At 43.8% G+C, this 16382-nt stretch overlaps 1 protein-coding gene across 5 annotated transcripts in view; it reads left to right on the plus strand.

The window, feature by feature from the left end:
* Window positions 1–16382, plus strand: part of MARCHF3 (membrane associated ring-CH-type finger 3) — a 323022-nt gene that overhangs the window by 177134 nt on the left and 129506 nt on the right. The window contains exon 1 of one of the 5 annotated variants that reach the window (XM_068271660.1): window positions 1283–1306. The exons of the other annotated variants lie outside the window; for them this stretch is intronic. The gene's annotated coding sequence lies outside the window, so the exon portion shown is untranslated. Of the gene's footprint in view, window positions 1–1282; window positions 1307–16382 lie in introns of those variants that run through there. 5 annotated transcript variants of the gene reach the window in all.

The raw sequence follows: 16382 nt of genomic DNA on the forward strand, positions 1-16382 counted from the left end.
AAATCCGGTGCAGTGTTCTCCCCAGGCTCATTTAGCCGGGTGCTCTACCCGGCTAGTTCTAGTGAGCACCCGGCTGTCATCGGCTCACTTCCTCATCTGCTGCAAGCAAAATTGTGCACAGAAGCACCTGCCCTGTATTCTCTCATATTGCCCCACCCGGCTACTTTTTCATGCCACCCGGCTACTTTTTATTGCCACCCGGCTGGAAAACAAATTCTGGGGAGAACACTGCTGTGTTTTAACTCGTTCAATGCTGTTCTAGTAAAAAAAAAATGGTAGTAGTATATAATGTGCTGTAAATAATCTTTTTGAGCAAAGAAGAAATGCTGGGTTTCATTCCGCTTTAAGTCAGGGCTACCCAACCCTGTCCTCAAGGCCCACCAACAGTACATGTTTTGCAGGGAACCACAAACATGCACAGGTGGGGTAATTAGTGTCTCAGCAGAGCTGATTAACTACCTCTGTGGATTTCCACAAAATATGCACTGTTGGTGGTACTTGAGGACAGGGTTGGGAAGCCAATAAATCTGTAATGTGACCATATGAACTTCTTCATGCATGACCTTGGGCATTCTTGCGGACCTTTTTTCAATAAACAATGTGACAAGGATTTTACCTGAATCACATTTCATTTCTGTTTACCTTGGTTTTAACAAATCACCCCTATATTGACGTCATGGGCCAGGATATAAGTGTAAGAAAACCATCGATAGTCTGAAAGTGCATGAAACATTTGTCATTGTCCTCTGTGTCCTTCCACAAATGTAAATACAAGACAGAAGAGCTATCGCCCTTGTGTCACTGCTGGTACATTTCATATTTACACCATTCTGCAGTGTAACTCAATAAATAATTAAATGTAGCCCAAATAAAAATGATAGGAAATACTTTCTGCTCTGTAGAGAAGATTTAACAGGCGATAGTAATTCCTTGACCCGGACACAATAGCGGGAAGAAATTTCTCATGTGCTATTGTTGCTTGTCTTAGTATTGCCGCATGTGTTGTACTCATGTACAAGGTCTATAAAATAAACAATAACGTGGTCATACCGTGTCCTCAGCTTGGGGGAAAACAGTGAGCATTTATGGGTTTCCTGTCTTGTTACAGTATAATGTTTCCACAAAGGCAGGAAGCTCGACAGTATGATTCCTAGTCTGACATTGTGTAACAGGCTGTTCCTCACCAGTGACGGTGTCATCACATATACTCCCTAAGTGGTGTAGCTTGCACTTGTACACTGCACGTTCTGTTGGCCAGTGATCTCTGCTACTCTTTTACCATCATCTTATCTCTCTCAGCATGAAGGTAAGGACATCTCTCCACCAGTATGTATTCCTGCCATGCTTTATGTTGTGATGTCCTAATATTCCATCTTCACGCAGAGGAGGTGGTCAGGAAGAAGCTATGAAGGGGCAGCAACTCTCCCATTTATGCCCAGACCACCTGATCCCACCCACCTCTTTCCTCAGCTGGGGGTTTAACTACTCCTTGGGTTTTTCACCTTAAAAAATCAGAGCAATTCTCACCTGTCAGCGCTCCTTTCATTCATTCGCCTATAACTTTATTACTACTTACCACAACAAAACAATCTATATCTTGTTTTTTTCACCACCAATTAGGCTTTGTTTGGGGGGTACTTTTGCTAAGAATTATTTTATTCCAACTGCATTTTAACAGGAAAAATAAGAAAAAATGGAAAAACTTAATAATTTCCTTTTTCGGCCATTATAGTTTTAAAATAAAACATGCTACTGTAATTTAAACCCACACATTTTATTTGCCCATTTGTTCCAGTTATTGCAACATTTAAAATGCTCCCCTAATACAATGCATGGCGCCAATATTTTATTTGGAAATAAAAGTGCATTTTTTCAGTTTTGCGTCCATCCCTAATTACAAGACTTTAATTTAAAAAGTAACAGTAACATACATAGTAAAAAAAATTCAGTCCCTAAGGTATATATATATATATATATATTTTTTTTTTTACCCAAAATGTTTTGGTTAACTATTGGGGAGTGTGAGAGGTTAGGGGTTAATTTTAGATGTAAAAAAAAAAGTTTGTAGATGTAACGTTACTGTTTGGCCACAAGATGTCCTTGCGCATTACTTCTTATTGCATACCTATAGTACACTAAATAGGAAGTACCTATAGTACGCTAAATAGGAAGCAATGTGCGCATGGCTTCCGCCGGATGTAAACAAATGATCGCGGCGTTGTTTTTTGATGTCTGCGACCATTCATACGGGGGCAGAGATTGATGAATGGGAACTGCGTTCCCACTCATTCATCTCCTGGCTAACGTTCGACAGTGGTAACAAGTGCGGTAACGAGTGGGAGTGCGTAGCCTCATGGGACATAGTAGCTACGTTCCTGCGAGGAGATATGGGATTTTGGAGGGACGTAGGGAAGTGGTTAAATACTTTGGAAACTGAGCTGCAACACTACAGAACACAGTCTTGTATATCTGCTCCTGCTTATTATGTAGAAAAAGCTCCTAAAGCCTTTCCACCCTCACCCTGGCAGTGTCTGTAGACTTGTCAGCATCAAACAAAAATTCCACAGTGATACATCTTTCTAGCAGTATAGCAGTAGAAGATGTCGCTATCTGTTATGCATTTGAGAATGTAAATGAGGTTGAAGAAAATTTTTACAGTGGGCAAACATTGACTAAATAATTTATAAAGTAATACTGTCAAAATTAAGCTATTTTATTCAGGAACGTTACTCTTTAAGCAGATGGAGGAGGTGGGTAGAGTCATGTGATCTGCTCTATGATGGGGAAGGAACTCTGCTGCCAAGAAGTATCTAAAGTTTGGTGTAAGGAAAAATTGTAAGTTAAAGAGACACTGAAGCTAAAAAAAATTATGATATAATGAATTGGTTGTGTAGTACGGATAATTACTAGAAGATTAGTAGCAAAGAAAATATTCTCATATTTTTATTTTCAGTTATATAGTGTTTTTTATAACATTGTATCACTCTCTAATATTTGCAGTTTACACACTACACTCAGCAATCTAAATGTTTTTACAGAGCAGTCTTGTGAACTATTGACCTGTCCTCTCAAGAGAAAAAGAAATAACATTGACAGACACTTGAGATAACAAGCTTCAGAAGACAGAGCTCTCTGCGGATTTGAAAGTCATGGAGCTCCATGGCTTTTTTTCATAGATAACAACTGGAGTTTCTTAACTCTTCCTGTACTGGAAACAACATTAGACTCATATCTCTGCTCCTAATGTTTTATTTCTTAGCTCTACTACACATACCAATCATTATGTCATAATTTTTTTTCCGCTGGAGTTGGTAATCATGAAGGATTTAGTGTTGATGCTAGGACTATGCGTTAGGAAAATGTTTACATTGGGAAGGGAGGCTAGGCGGTAGGAAGGGGATACTTGAGAAATAGCTGAGTGGTGGGTTGAAGCATATGCACCTCTGTAATTCAGATTTTTTTTTTTTATCCCTTTTGGCTATTGGGTTATCATGCATTCTATAAAGTAGGTTTTTTTCGAACAGTATCTCAATTGTTTTACCTTGGGTTTATCTGCAGGAACAAATACAGTTACTCAACAGAATTGTTATGAGCAAAGTGCTGATTGGGCGTGGTGTGAGTTTACTGGTTACTCCATGTGTGTTATAAGAGTTGCAGCACATCCTGCTATGTGTAGCGAATTACTTGTGCAAGATCTAAGCAGTTGGACAGTCTGTACTCTAAACTCTGATATTGTTGGGAAAGATTTGTCATTTGACTTTCAAGGCAATATTCAAAGTGTCAAACTGAGATGCAAAGATACTTTTTAATTTCGCTAACTACTCTTAGCTACATAAAAGAACAGTTGAAAGCATTCCCACACATTCCTTATGTTTTTCCACTGCAGTTGGATAGTGTACTGGTAAGGCTGTTGTCTTTGATGTGGGATTTGAGCCCTTTGACAAGGGTTTGAACCCCAGCTCAAGCCAGTACATAAAACAGTAAAGGGTATAGATCAGTAATGATCGTGGTTGCCCACGGAGCGTGCCTGAAATGTCTGCAGCTCTGGTGAGTCCACCAGGAGAAAAGCGCAACATGAATGTTCTGTTTCTTGTCAGAGAGCAGGAGAAGCTTCATTATCTCTGGTAATCTGCAAATGTAATCATTACTAGCGTGGCATGTGTCTTCACTCTGCCTCCTCTCCTTTTCTGCTGAAGAACCTCAGCTGTTGCCAGGGAGGCATGTCTGTTTAGGAGAGGGAGGGGGCAGAGTGAAGACACATTCCTCAGAGAGCTTCAGCTGGCAATGATTACATTTGCCTTTGCCAATTATATAAGAGAAGCGAGCAGTAAAAACAATGTTTTTTTTTACACACAGGGAATATGTGGGAATGCTTACTTATGTTATTTTATATAACTAAGGGTAATTACTGAAATGTTAGCTTTAGGAGTATAATCCCACTTTAAAAGACAAAATGACTTGACTTGTGTAGTACTGATGTATATGACAGAAATGTTTTAAGAAAGGTGGAAGTGGAGGCTGAAGGGCAATGGCTACCCCGTATCCATATATTATACAGGGATAAGTGCTCCCGCTGTTTAAGTCTAGTCCCTGAACTCCAGCAGCTGTGGTAGATCTTACACAATAATGGAAATGTGTAATGAATATAAGTAGCAGAGTCTATTCTGCAGGTAATATGTGTGGTACAGATAGTAATTTCCTGGAGGAAAATGGTTTTGAAATGAATAGTTTCTGTCTGACTTGCCTGGTGAAACATTGCTGAATATGACCAGTGTTCTTTTTCAAGATTCAGTTCAATCTTTCGATACGCCATTGTCATCTCATGTTCAGCTAATGTTCCTCTGAAGCCACCTGCTTCTCTCCTGCACTTGTGTGTCTTGTGTACAGCACAGGAAACTCCAGCTTCCCATTCCATAGTGTTCCTATTGAGTCTCTTTAGTCTGGCTTCCTTTCTGCACATTCCTCTGTAAATTCACTAACAAAGTACATATGACATGCACACGCTGCCTCATGTTCCATGGCCTCCCTGTCCTCAGCATTAATGTGGTCCTGTTACGTAATGTTGTTATGTCCCTGATTGGCTTTACACTCACATTTTTCCTCTTAGATAATTCTGTGCATTCATTCATTTGCCTGTTTACAACCCCTGTACCATATTTTTCTCTCATGGCTGCAAAATAATTATGCTGAAACAGTATATACAATGCAATCACTATGAGGTTAAAAAAAACCCCCACAAAATCCAGGCTCCTTACCTCGAGCTAGGATGTTTAAACACTTGCAGATGCAATAGGGAGGGTCTGGAAGGGGTGTGGCAAGCAAAACAGCAAAGTCAAAATGAACTTCCGCACACTCATGCAAATCCTCATACGAATGTATTCACAAAAATCATGCAGCAATCAATGCTACAGCTAAGTTAAAAGCTGGGATCTTCGTTACAAGAATAAAGTCTCTTGCGTAGTCACATACACCGCGCAGAGATATCCTAGTGTTGCATGTGTCCTAACTCTGGCCCTGTAACATGCATAGCACAAACATGCACACATTCAGCACATCAAAACCTATCTAAGAAATAGGAGCACATGTCCTTACCGTCATCCCTGGGAGGACAGTAAGGATATGTGCTCCTATTCCTTAGATAGGTTTCGATGCGCTGAATCACAAAGTGGTGTTTACTGTACACCTTGATGTACAGTGTTCCAAGAAAGCTATCTCTAACATTAGGCAACTGTCGCCTGATCCACCTTGACTGGATTTGAAGATGTTTGTGTCCATGGAGACGCTGATCCACCATGACTGGATTTGGAGATGTTTATGTGTCCATGGAGACGCTGTAGGCCAAGTGCTAACAATTGACCTGTGTGTCTCCCTTGCAATGTGAATGGCACCAGTGGTGTCTACAGCTGACCCTGAGGAGGAGATAGTGATTGCATCCATTGCATTGTTTCACGTGATCTTTGATATGGAGGATAAAAAGTCCCAATCATATGGATGATTGGCACCTTGGCAGTGCCATGACAAGATCTGTCTAGAAGCCCCCCCCCCCCTCCCAAAAACAATACATTAATACATTATAGCTGTCATGATAGAGTGACAAGACACTGTGACAAATGACATGTTGCCTGGCATGGGTTAAGTGCTAACTGATACCAGAAAATTTGCCCTTTCAATTGACTTTTACGTTTTTGTTGTATGTAATATTTTCATTCCTTATCAATAAAATGCCTTTTAGGCCATCAACAAGCAAGAAAATCCTCAGAATGATTTTAACAGTACTTTTTCACCTACTTTTTGTACAGATTGACATTCTCCCTACCTGCCTAGACTCCACAGCTGTGCATTGCCCCAGGAGAGTGGGATGCTTTAATGTCAAATCCTATTAATGGTGGCAAAAGTCCTCCAGCAAGTAAAGTGCGGACTGTCTACAGTCTGCTAAACCTGCTTTTCTCACATACTTCTTCCTGCTGTTGGTTACGTAACAAAATAATGTGCATGCTGTTGATTGTCTCACCCTTTCTGAATATACGTCTAAGCTCTTTTATCAAATACAAGCATGTGGCTAAAAAGTTCCCATGTAAACTGACTCCTTTGGTGCAGATTTATGAAAACTAGAAGTCGTCTATACTTCTGAGTTACCTTTAAAGAGGGGAAAAAATAAATCAATACATTGCAGTGACTGTATCTCGCGGTTGGAAACATCCTTCCCTGAGGCCCTCTTCATCATCCTGAGGATTTTCTTGCTTGTTGATGGCCTAAAAGGCATTTTATTGATAAGGAATGAAAATATTACATACAACAAAAACGTAAAAGTCAATTGAAAGGGCAAATTTTCTGGTATCAGTTAGCACTCAACCCATGCCAGGCAACATGTCATCCTGGGCGACTTTAACAAGGCGAACCTACGACATGAGATGCCCCGCTACAAGCAGCACATAACCTGCCCCACCAGGAACGGTAACACCCTGGACTACTGTTACACGGTCCATAAGAACGCATACAAGGCCATCCAAGGAGCCCCCCTGGGTAACTCCGACCATAACACAATCCACCTGATCCCCACTTACAGGAGGCTACTGGAGACCTCTAAGCCCACAGTCAAAACCACCAAAAAATGGACAGCAGAGGCAAAACTGGAACTCCAAGCTTGCTTTGATACCACCGACTGGTCGACCCTGGTGGCACCCTCCCTCGAGGAATGGGCTGAGAATGTCACCTCCTACATTAGCTTCTGCGAAGAGGCGTGTATTCCATCCAAGACCTTCAGGGTCTTCCCCAACAACAAGCCTTGGTTTAATGACAAGCTCCGCCGACTTCGGAAACGCAAGGAGGAAGCGCACAGGTCTGGCTCCCCTGAGAAATACAGAGATGCCAGGTACGCCCTTAAAAGAGAACTGCGATTAGCAAAGAGGGCCTACTCCGATAAGCTGGGGCTCTGTCTCCAATCAAACAATACACGGGAGGTATGGAAGGGCCTGAGAGCAGCCACGAACTTCAAACCCGTACCTCAGTCTGCGACCCCGAGTCTCAGGCTGGCGGAGGAACTCAATGAGTTCTATTGTAGGTTCGAGCAACAACCTAACCAGCACGAGGACCAAACAGCCATGGCTAAGGGGACCCCCCCTGCGGGTGAACTTGGCGCCCTGGCTCCTGTTGTTGTTCACGAACTAGAGGTACTCCGGCACCTCCGGAAGCTGAATCCCAGGAAGTCTTCTGGCCCAGATGTAGTGTCGTCGAACTGCCTGAGAACCTGTGCCGATCAGTTAGCCCCTGTGCTCACCTCCTTATTCGAGCGTTCTTTATCGGACGGCACAGTCCCCTCCTGTTTTAAGCGGTCCGCAATTGTACCAGTCCCCAAAAAACCTGGCAGCACTGAGCACAACAACTTCCGACCAGTGGCCCTAACTTCCAACATTATGAAGCTCCTTGAGCGGCTGGTCCTTGCCCACCTGAAGAGGTACACGGACGCCCACCTCGACCAGCTCCAATTTGCTTATAGGGCAAACAGATCCGTGGAGGACGCCATCAATGCCAGCCTGGCATACATCACCGAGCACCTGGACAACCCTGCCTCCTACGCTAGGATTCTGTTCCTGGATTTTAGCTCAGCGTTCAACACGATCTGCCCGGACATCCTGCACACCAATCTGACGCAGCTCGGAGTAGATCCCACCCTCCGAACATGGATCAAGGACTTCCTGACAAACAGAACGCAACAGGTGAAGCTCGGCAACTGCTACTCCAGCGTTAGAACCACCAATACAGGGGCTCCACAAGGCTGTGTACTGTCACCACTACTGTTCTCCCTCTATACCAACAATTGCACCTCATCAGCCGACTCTGTGAAAGTCATCAAATTTGCAGACGATACCACTATCATCGGCCTAATTGGCCGCAACGGAGAACACGAATACCGCAGCGAAGTCGAGAGAATCTGCAACTGGTGCAGAGAAAATAACCTAGTACTAAATGCCGCAAAGACAGTTGAACTGGTCGTAGACTTCAGGAGGAACCCTCCCCCCCTCCCACCTGTCCTCATCGGGGGTACTGAAGTCTCTAGGGTGACATCAGTGCGGTTCCTCGGCACGACTCTCACCAACAACCTGAAGTGGGGGCAGAACACCACCAAAGTCCAGAAGAAATCTCAGCAGAGGTTGTTCTTCCTGCGCCAACTGAAGAGATTCGGCATGCCGCGGAAACTGCTAACAAGCTTCTATACTGCCACTATAGAATCCATCCTCTGCTCCTCAGTCATTGTCTGGTACGGGGGGGCAACGGCCAGCGACAAGCACAAACTGCAGAGAGTCATAACTGACGCAGAGAAGATCATTGGGTCTCCTCTTCCACCTCTTGATTTCCTCCACTCTGCTAGGATGAGAAAGAGGGCCACTGTGATCTCCCGTGACCCCTCCCACCCAGGCAGTCGCTACTTCGAAGTTCCTTCCATTGGGCCGCCGCTACAGGACTATACCATGCAAAACCACCAGGCGGAAGAACACCTTCTTCCCCCAAGCGGTTCGGCTGCTGAACTCCAACCACCCCCTGTCAGGCTCGCCTACTGGCATGCCCTAGCGGGGTCTCTCAGTCAGCTCCTGCCGCTGCTCGCCCTCGTTCTCAACTGCCCAGGGCCATCATCATCATTATTATTACTACTATTATTAGTATTTTATTGGACTGCTCCTGCCCGGCGGGTAGGAAACACTAACTGATGACCCGGGTCTGTTTACTAGTAAGGGTCAGACCTATCCCATTAATGCAATTAACGTAGTTCTAAATTGTTTATACTGTGCGTCTTGTCTTCTTGTACTATGTCTATGCCATGTGTACCACAAATAATTCCGAATATAGCTCAGCTGTATTTGGCGAAATAAAATGATTCTGATTCTGATTCTGATTCTGCAAAGTGAGAAGTGAGAAAAATAGAAATAGAAAAGAGATAAAAAAATAATTGATGTTTGCATGTAATTTGTTCATGTTGTTTGATCTACAATGAGCCAGCACATCATCAACTTTACTAAAAAAAAACAAAAAAATAGACCAACTAGGCTAAAATGTTGTTTTTTTTCTTTAGATATACCTATGCTCAGAGGGAGATACAGATTGCTTGGCAGTTGGAATCTGCCATTATTTCCCACAATGCAACAACATTCACAGACAGGAAACTGTCAGAACCTCGGTCCTGATATCACACTGTGGGAGGGATTTAACCACAATATCATACAGAGCCCTCTGATAATCTATTTGAGAAAAAGTTAAGATTTCTTGTGGGAACGGGGGTATCAGCTACTGATTGGAATGAAGTTCACTCCTTGGCTACTGTTCCTCTTTAACAATCACATTTAAACTTTTCCTTTCGGTGTTCATAATGACAGCTGGGGCTGGTTGTATGGACAACACAGATAGTTTGGTTTCATGGAGCTTTTATGTAGTAGGCCTCATCTTCCTTATTACAAGTTGATGTGCCAATACGCTGAGTTATAATGGAGCAGGCAGTGATAGAAGAGGAGAGGGAGCATTCTTAGCACCCTGGCAAGCAAGATACATTTTCATAGTGCTAATGGCTTCTGTCATAACTGGACCAGCATAGTCATAATTCACCCCATTCTCCCCTCAGGGCAGACAGAACCCCTCCATCCACATTTTATTGTAGCCGCATCGATACCCATGAAAACAAAATAGCTTCATGTAGTATTTTGTGCTGCTAGCAAACTGCATGTACAGAAAATGAAGCCTATATATTATCCCGGCAATCAAGTCCCTGAGTGAATTCCCTGAACCATCAGGCCACAGGATCAGGTCTGTTTGGTTTTAGAGACAGAACGACGATTTATTAATAGTTATACGGCCTGTGATTTCTAAGTGAGATACCGCAAGTGGCACTTTACGCTCTTATTATGACATTGATCAAGTGCCTCTGTTGAGAAGTGAGTTCTTTCCTTATGTGATATTTTTTTAAACTGTATATAACGCCACATGTTGTTTATTATTGTTTTGTTTGGCATCTCCTGTTTACATTTTTATTTAATGTTGTTGTTTTGGGGCTTATTTGTCTCCACTATTATGCCTGCATTAGATACCTCTAAACCATTATTACATACAAATATTACACAGCGAATACTAAAAATGAGATTCTGCCAAGGCTGTGTCTTCAAAGAGGTACTTAACTAAGTACTGAACTTCATTCCAATCAGTGGCTGATACCCCCTTTCCTGCTAGAAATATCTACCTTTTCTTGAATAGATCATCGGGGTGGGGTGGGGAAGGGGGCTGTATGACTGATATTGTGGTGAAACCCCTCCCACAGTGTGATGTCATGACCAAGGTCCTGACAGTTTGCTGTCTGTGAACCTCTTTGCATTGTGGGAAATAACGTTTTTTCTCAAATTCCAAGCAAGCAGTATCTCCCTCTGTTCATAGAGCGATCACGAACGAACATTCCATGCAAATCACCTGACAGGACTAAAGATATCACTACCAGTGAGCAATTTTAGAATGTAAATCAGGGAGAGGAAAGATTTTTACAGTGGGCAAAAATTGATGAAATACACTATAAATGTAAATAAATAAGCATTTTTATTTTATTATGTTATTTTCACTGCAGTATCTCTTTAAGATACAGTGTTCTAAATACATTTTTAGGCAAAGGTGATTATGATTTCTGAAAAGCTGCAAAGCTAAATGTGAAAAGTAAATTTTATGCAGTTGTTTTATTTCAGTACATGGAGAGGAATTTGAGTTTTAGTTGTGGGCATTTCCCATTTATTCTGGAAATATAAAAGGTGAGTAAATCTGAAGCAGAAAACCCTGCAAGATGCCTCTGGAGCTTTCCTACCTGTTCTAAATTTATATAGCGGTGACACGTTTTCCTCAGGGCTTAAGACCTTGTTCCCACCAGGGAAAGCCATAGGAAAATGTCTGCCTATTTGATGCTTCATTCTGTGAGTTTTTCTATTAACTTGCTGTGCATCCCATTTATTTCAGTGGGTCACATGAAACTGCATTTTCTCAGAAAAATGTGTGCTTGTGTAGGAACGCAAACGCCCTGGTGTGAATGGTTCAATGGGTTCCAAAGGAAAACTGCATGCAGCCTGGTGAATTCCCAGCTGCACAGGATTGTGGAAAATGGGTGCAAATGTGCACAGTGGGAACAAAGACTTAAGCCTCATCTACACAATACGATTCTTTGTGCGATTCGATTACGATTCTATTTACGATCCGATTAAATCCGACAAGTGTGAATCAAATCAAATCCCGATCGGACACGTCGGATTTAATCGGATCGTAAATAGTATCGTAATCGAATTGCACAAAGAATCGTATCGTGTAGATTGGGCTTTACACAGAACATTGAACCAGTTATCAGTTCAATTCTTACTGTGCCCTCAGAACAACTCAGTCTAATCTCCCTACAACTTACTTGCGCTGTCTTTGGGAGAAGCTAAATTACTTACTGGGATGGTTTTTGGGCTGTTGGAAGGCATACAATATATCCGGCACTGCTTGACAGACCTGTCAGCACAGTGTAATGTGAATCAGCACAGTGTAATGTGAATGCCTGGAAAAGCTGACGGTTTTGGCTCACACCAGGTGATGCTCTACACTGCGGTAAAGGTGCTGTGCTCCAAGAGTGCACAACAATTTTACCGTTGGACCATGTTCACAGTGGGAGTTGCATTGCATTTCATTTTGTGAACTAGCTAACTCTTCATTACTAGGTACCTTTCATTACCCGGAAGGGCAACTCCACAAAAGTAGTGCATGTGTCACAGGCAGTACACACAAGTAGCACACATGTGTGAGAAACCATGTTTGTTCTTCAACACCAAACCACATAACATTCCTAAAATAGTGGAGCTGAGCCTACAGGGAGCATGGAGGGGGTCACAGCAGCTAGAGGCTTATTGTGCAGGTATATTCCTTCAGGAGTGACTCCAGAGAACCCAGTCGAAGTCCCTTAGGAAAAATAACACTGGTGGAAAGAGCAGTCTTTTAATCCTAAGATTAATTCAGCCTAAACCCTACCTAAACCGAGCAGCTAAAATACCAGCGAATAAGATGCTGCATTACAGTCCTTTTTTCCAATTGCTACCTCTGTGAGATAGGCTGGGTGCACATATAGCAGAAACGCTAGCGTAGCGTAAAACGCGGCGTTTTTGCTGCTAATGGAGGTCTATAGGCCACAGGAAAAAAACTTATATAATTCTATGCGTTTTTTAAAACACTGGTTTTGTTGCATAATATTCATAGACGCATCAAAGACGCACATAATGAAAGTCAATAGGAACTCAATTGTATGCGTTTTCCATTTGTTTTTATATGCGTTTTTCTGCCCTCAATTGTTTTTTTGTTTTGTGTTTTTGCTGTATTACCACTCCCTGTTGTCTTCCTAGTGATTTGCAAAAATGGAAATCTAAGGGCTCGTTTCCACCATAGCGAATCCGCATGCGGCGCCGACATGCGGATTCGCTTGGTACATTGAAGTGGTCAGGGCTGTTTCCATATGTGCGGCGTGCGGGAGCGATTTGGCGGCGGGCCAAATCTGCACGACGGGACCCACAGAATTCGCCTGCGTCAGGAATCCATGCGAATCGCCGCTAATGTATTTAATAGGAAAAACGCATGCGTTTTTTACATGCGTTTTTACCCGCGATTCGCGTGCGATTTCGCACCTTTTTCAATGTTATTTTGCCCTGGCAGAGTCATGGTTAATTTCGCATGGCACCCTGCCATGCGAAATCGCACGCAAAATCGTGGGTAAAAACGCATGCGGAAACGCATCCGCATGCGTTTTTACAAGCGTCGGGATGCCGGCGAAATCGCGTCGCAACAGTGGAAACGGGCCCTAAAAGCACATGGAAAACGCATACAAATATATGCGAACCGCAAACACATTAAAACGCATGCAAAACGCTTGAAAAACGCACACAAGATTAGCATAAAACATGACATAAAACACAGCCTTTCACGGTATGTTATGTGTGCACCCAGCCATAAGGTTCATTACAGTGGACACATTTATGATTGTATTGGAATGCTTGCAATGCAAACTGTATGTAGATTACATAACGGCCAGACTGTATGTAGACTACATAATAAACACAGAGCAGTGGGTAAATGGAATTTGATTTTATGGCCGACAATCCCGCTTTAAGGCAGTCAGCGCAACACAAGATAATTTCTGACTGGCTACTACAGGGCAGTGTCAGTCTATTGATTTATGTAGACTGTGTGCGTAGTGCACTGTACATTTTTCTGACAGTAGCCATAGGTACAGTTAGAGGAGGCTTTCTTTCACTGGAGATATTCAGCAGTCTTGCTTATAGACAGTGGGGATGTATTTTTATCAGTTTTCGAAGAGGACAAATCTATTTCATGAAAATGTGCAAGTCTCTTGTGATTCCCAGCTTCTTCCCATCCACTGTGTCCTGGGGATTTCATAGTAATTATATATTTGAATTGGAATTAACCATATCTTTAAGTTATTATACACAGTGCATTGCTTGAAATGTAACTGTAGGCAGTCCTGTCATATATCATTATGAAGCAATAACCTGCAGCAGTTCCACACTGCCCTTGCTCATGCGAAGCAGGAATACTTTACCAAGCTCATCGGAGCACAAGCTTCCAATCCCCGGCATCTTTTTAGCACCTTCAACTCCCTGCTTAAACCCACCCCCCCCCCCCCCCCCCACCTTCTGTTTCCTCCCTCTCTGCCACAGATTTAGCCACCCACTTCACCAACAAAATAGTCTCCATCCGTCAGGAAATATCCAATCTTCAATCTTCACCTCCCACCCGCTCACAACCTACTCCTTCTCCACCCTATCCTCCCCTCACCTCCTTCACTCCTACTACCACTGAGGAGGTCAACCACCTACTGCAGACTTCCGATACCACTACCTCCCCCCTTGACCCTATCCCTTCTGATCTACTTCAGCCTCACTTCACAGATCTGGCCCCAGTCCTCACTACCATGTTTAACCTCTCCCTATCCACAGGCACCTTCCCCTCAGACTTCAAGCAGGCCACTGTACTGCCTCTGCTCAAGAAACCCTCCCTCCCTCGCTACCCTCCAACTACTGCCCGATCTCCCTCCTCCCCTTCGCCTCAAAACTCCTTGAGCGTCTGGTTCACAAACGCCTGACCCAGTACCTCAATGCCAACTCACTACTAGACCCACTGCAATCTGGATTTCGGCCTGCCCACTCAACCGAAACGGCTCTCACCAAAGTGGTCAATGACCTTGCCTTAGCTAAAGCTGAAGGTAAATACACCATTCTCCTCCTCCTTGACCTTTCAGCAGCTTTTGATACAGTAGATCATCCCCTACTCCTCCAGTCCCTCCAATCCATGGGCATTCACGATCTCGCCCTGACCTGGCTTTCATCCTACCTCTCCAACCGTTCCTTCACGACCTCCTTCAATGAGTCCTCGTCCACCCCCAACCACCTCTCGGTGGGAGTCCCCCAAGGCTCGGTCCTTGGCCCCCTACTGTTCTCCCTATACACATCCTCCATTGGCAAGGTTATCTCCTCCATGGGTTTTAACTATCATCTGTATGCAGATGACACCCAAATTTATCTCCACACCCCTGACATATCCACCACTACCATGGACAAGGTCTCCTCCTGTCTATCTGCCATCTCCTCCTGGATGTCCGCTAGGTTCCTGAAACTAAATCTAGACAAAACGGAATTTATGATCTTCCCACCCCGGTCATCCCTGGACTTCCCAGATGTGCAGGTCACTGTTAACCACACTACTATTCACCCTACCTCTCAAGCCCGCTGTCTGGGTGTCACCCTGGACTCCGCACTCTTCTTCACTCCTCACATCCAAAACCTCACAAAGTCCTGCAACTTCCACCTTCGTAACATCTGTAAGATTCGCCCTTTTCTGACCCCTGCCACCACCAAACTCCTCATCCATGCCCTCATAATTTCCCGCCTCGACTACTGCAATGCCCTTCTGTCTGGACTCCCTAAGACCCGAATAGCCCCACTGCAGTCCATCATGAATGCGGCTGCCAGAATTATCCACTCCTCCCATCGCTCCACCAGGGCGGCTCCCCTCCGTGAATCCCTCCACTGGCTTCCTATCCAGTCCAGAATCAGATTCAAGATATTGTGTCTTACAAATCCATCCACAAAACCTGTCCAACCTACATTTCTGATCTTACTCAGAGATACACACCAATCCGCTCACTCCGCTCCTCCAATGAACTTCGCCTGACCGTCCCCCGCATCACCCAGTCCCATGCACGCCTCCAAGACTTCTCAAGAGCCGCTCCGACACTATGGAACTCCCTACCTCCACCCATTAGGGCAGCCCCCTCCTTCAACACCTTCAAGAAGGCCCTCAAAACTCACCTTTTCACTCTTGCCTACCACCCCTCACAATTGCTCTAAACCCACAGCCGAACTCTGGTCCCCTACCTCTCGTGTCCCTACCTCTCCCTCTAGATTGTAAGCCTTTGCGCAGGGTCCTCCTTTTGTGTCCTACCTGATCATGCACCTCCATTACTGTGAACCCATGCTATGCATCTGAGTGAACCTTACTTGCCTAATCTCCATGCTCCCATCCAGTGACTGACTAAGCATTACCTGGTACTCATACTGTGCTGCATGGTCTGTCTTTCTTGTATTCATGTATTGTCATATTGCTGTATGTCACCCCTAAATATTGTCTGTAACCTAAATTAATGTTCAGCGCTGCGTAATATGTTGGCGCTTTATAAATACAACAAATAAATAATAATAAATAAGCAATGATGCTTTCCCAATATGTTGAGCAGTGCTGAGAGGCACATTTCAACAAAGTGCTGTTTGCTGCCATTGCTGGGCTGCGCTTCATTCTTTAAGGTAAACAAAGCTTTCCTTTACTTG

The sequence above is a fragment of the Hyperolius riggenbachi genome, chromosome 1, assembly GCF_040937935.1.
Source record: "Hyperolius riggenbachi isolate aHypRig1 chromosome 1, aHypRig1.pri, whole genome shotgun sequence".
NCBI lineage: Eukaryota > Metazoa > Chordata > Amphibia > Anura > Hyperoliidae > Hyperolius > Hyperolius riggenbachi.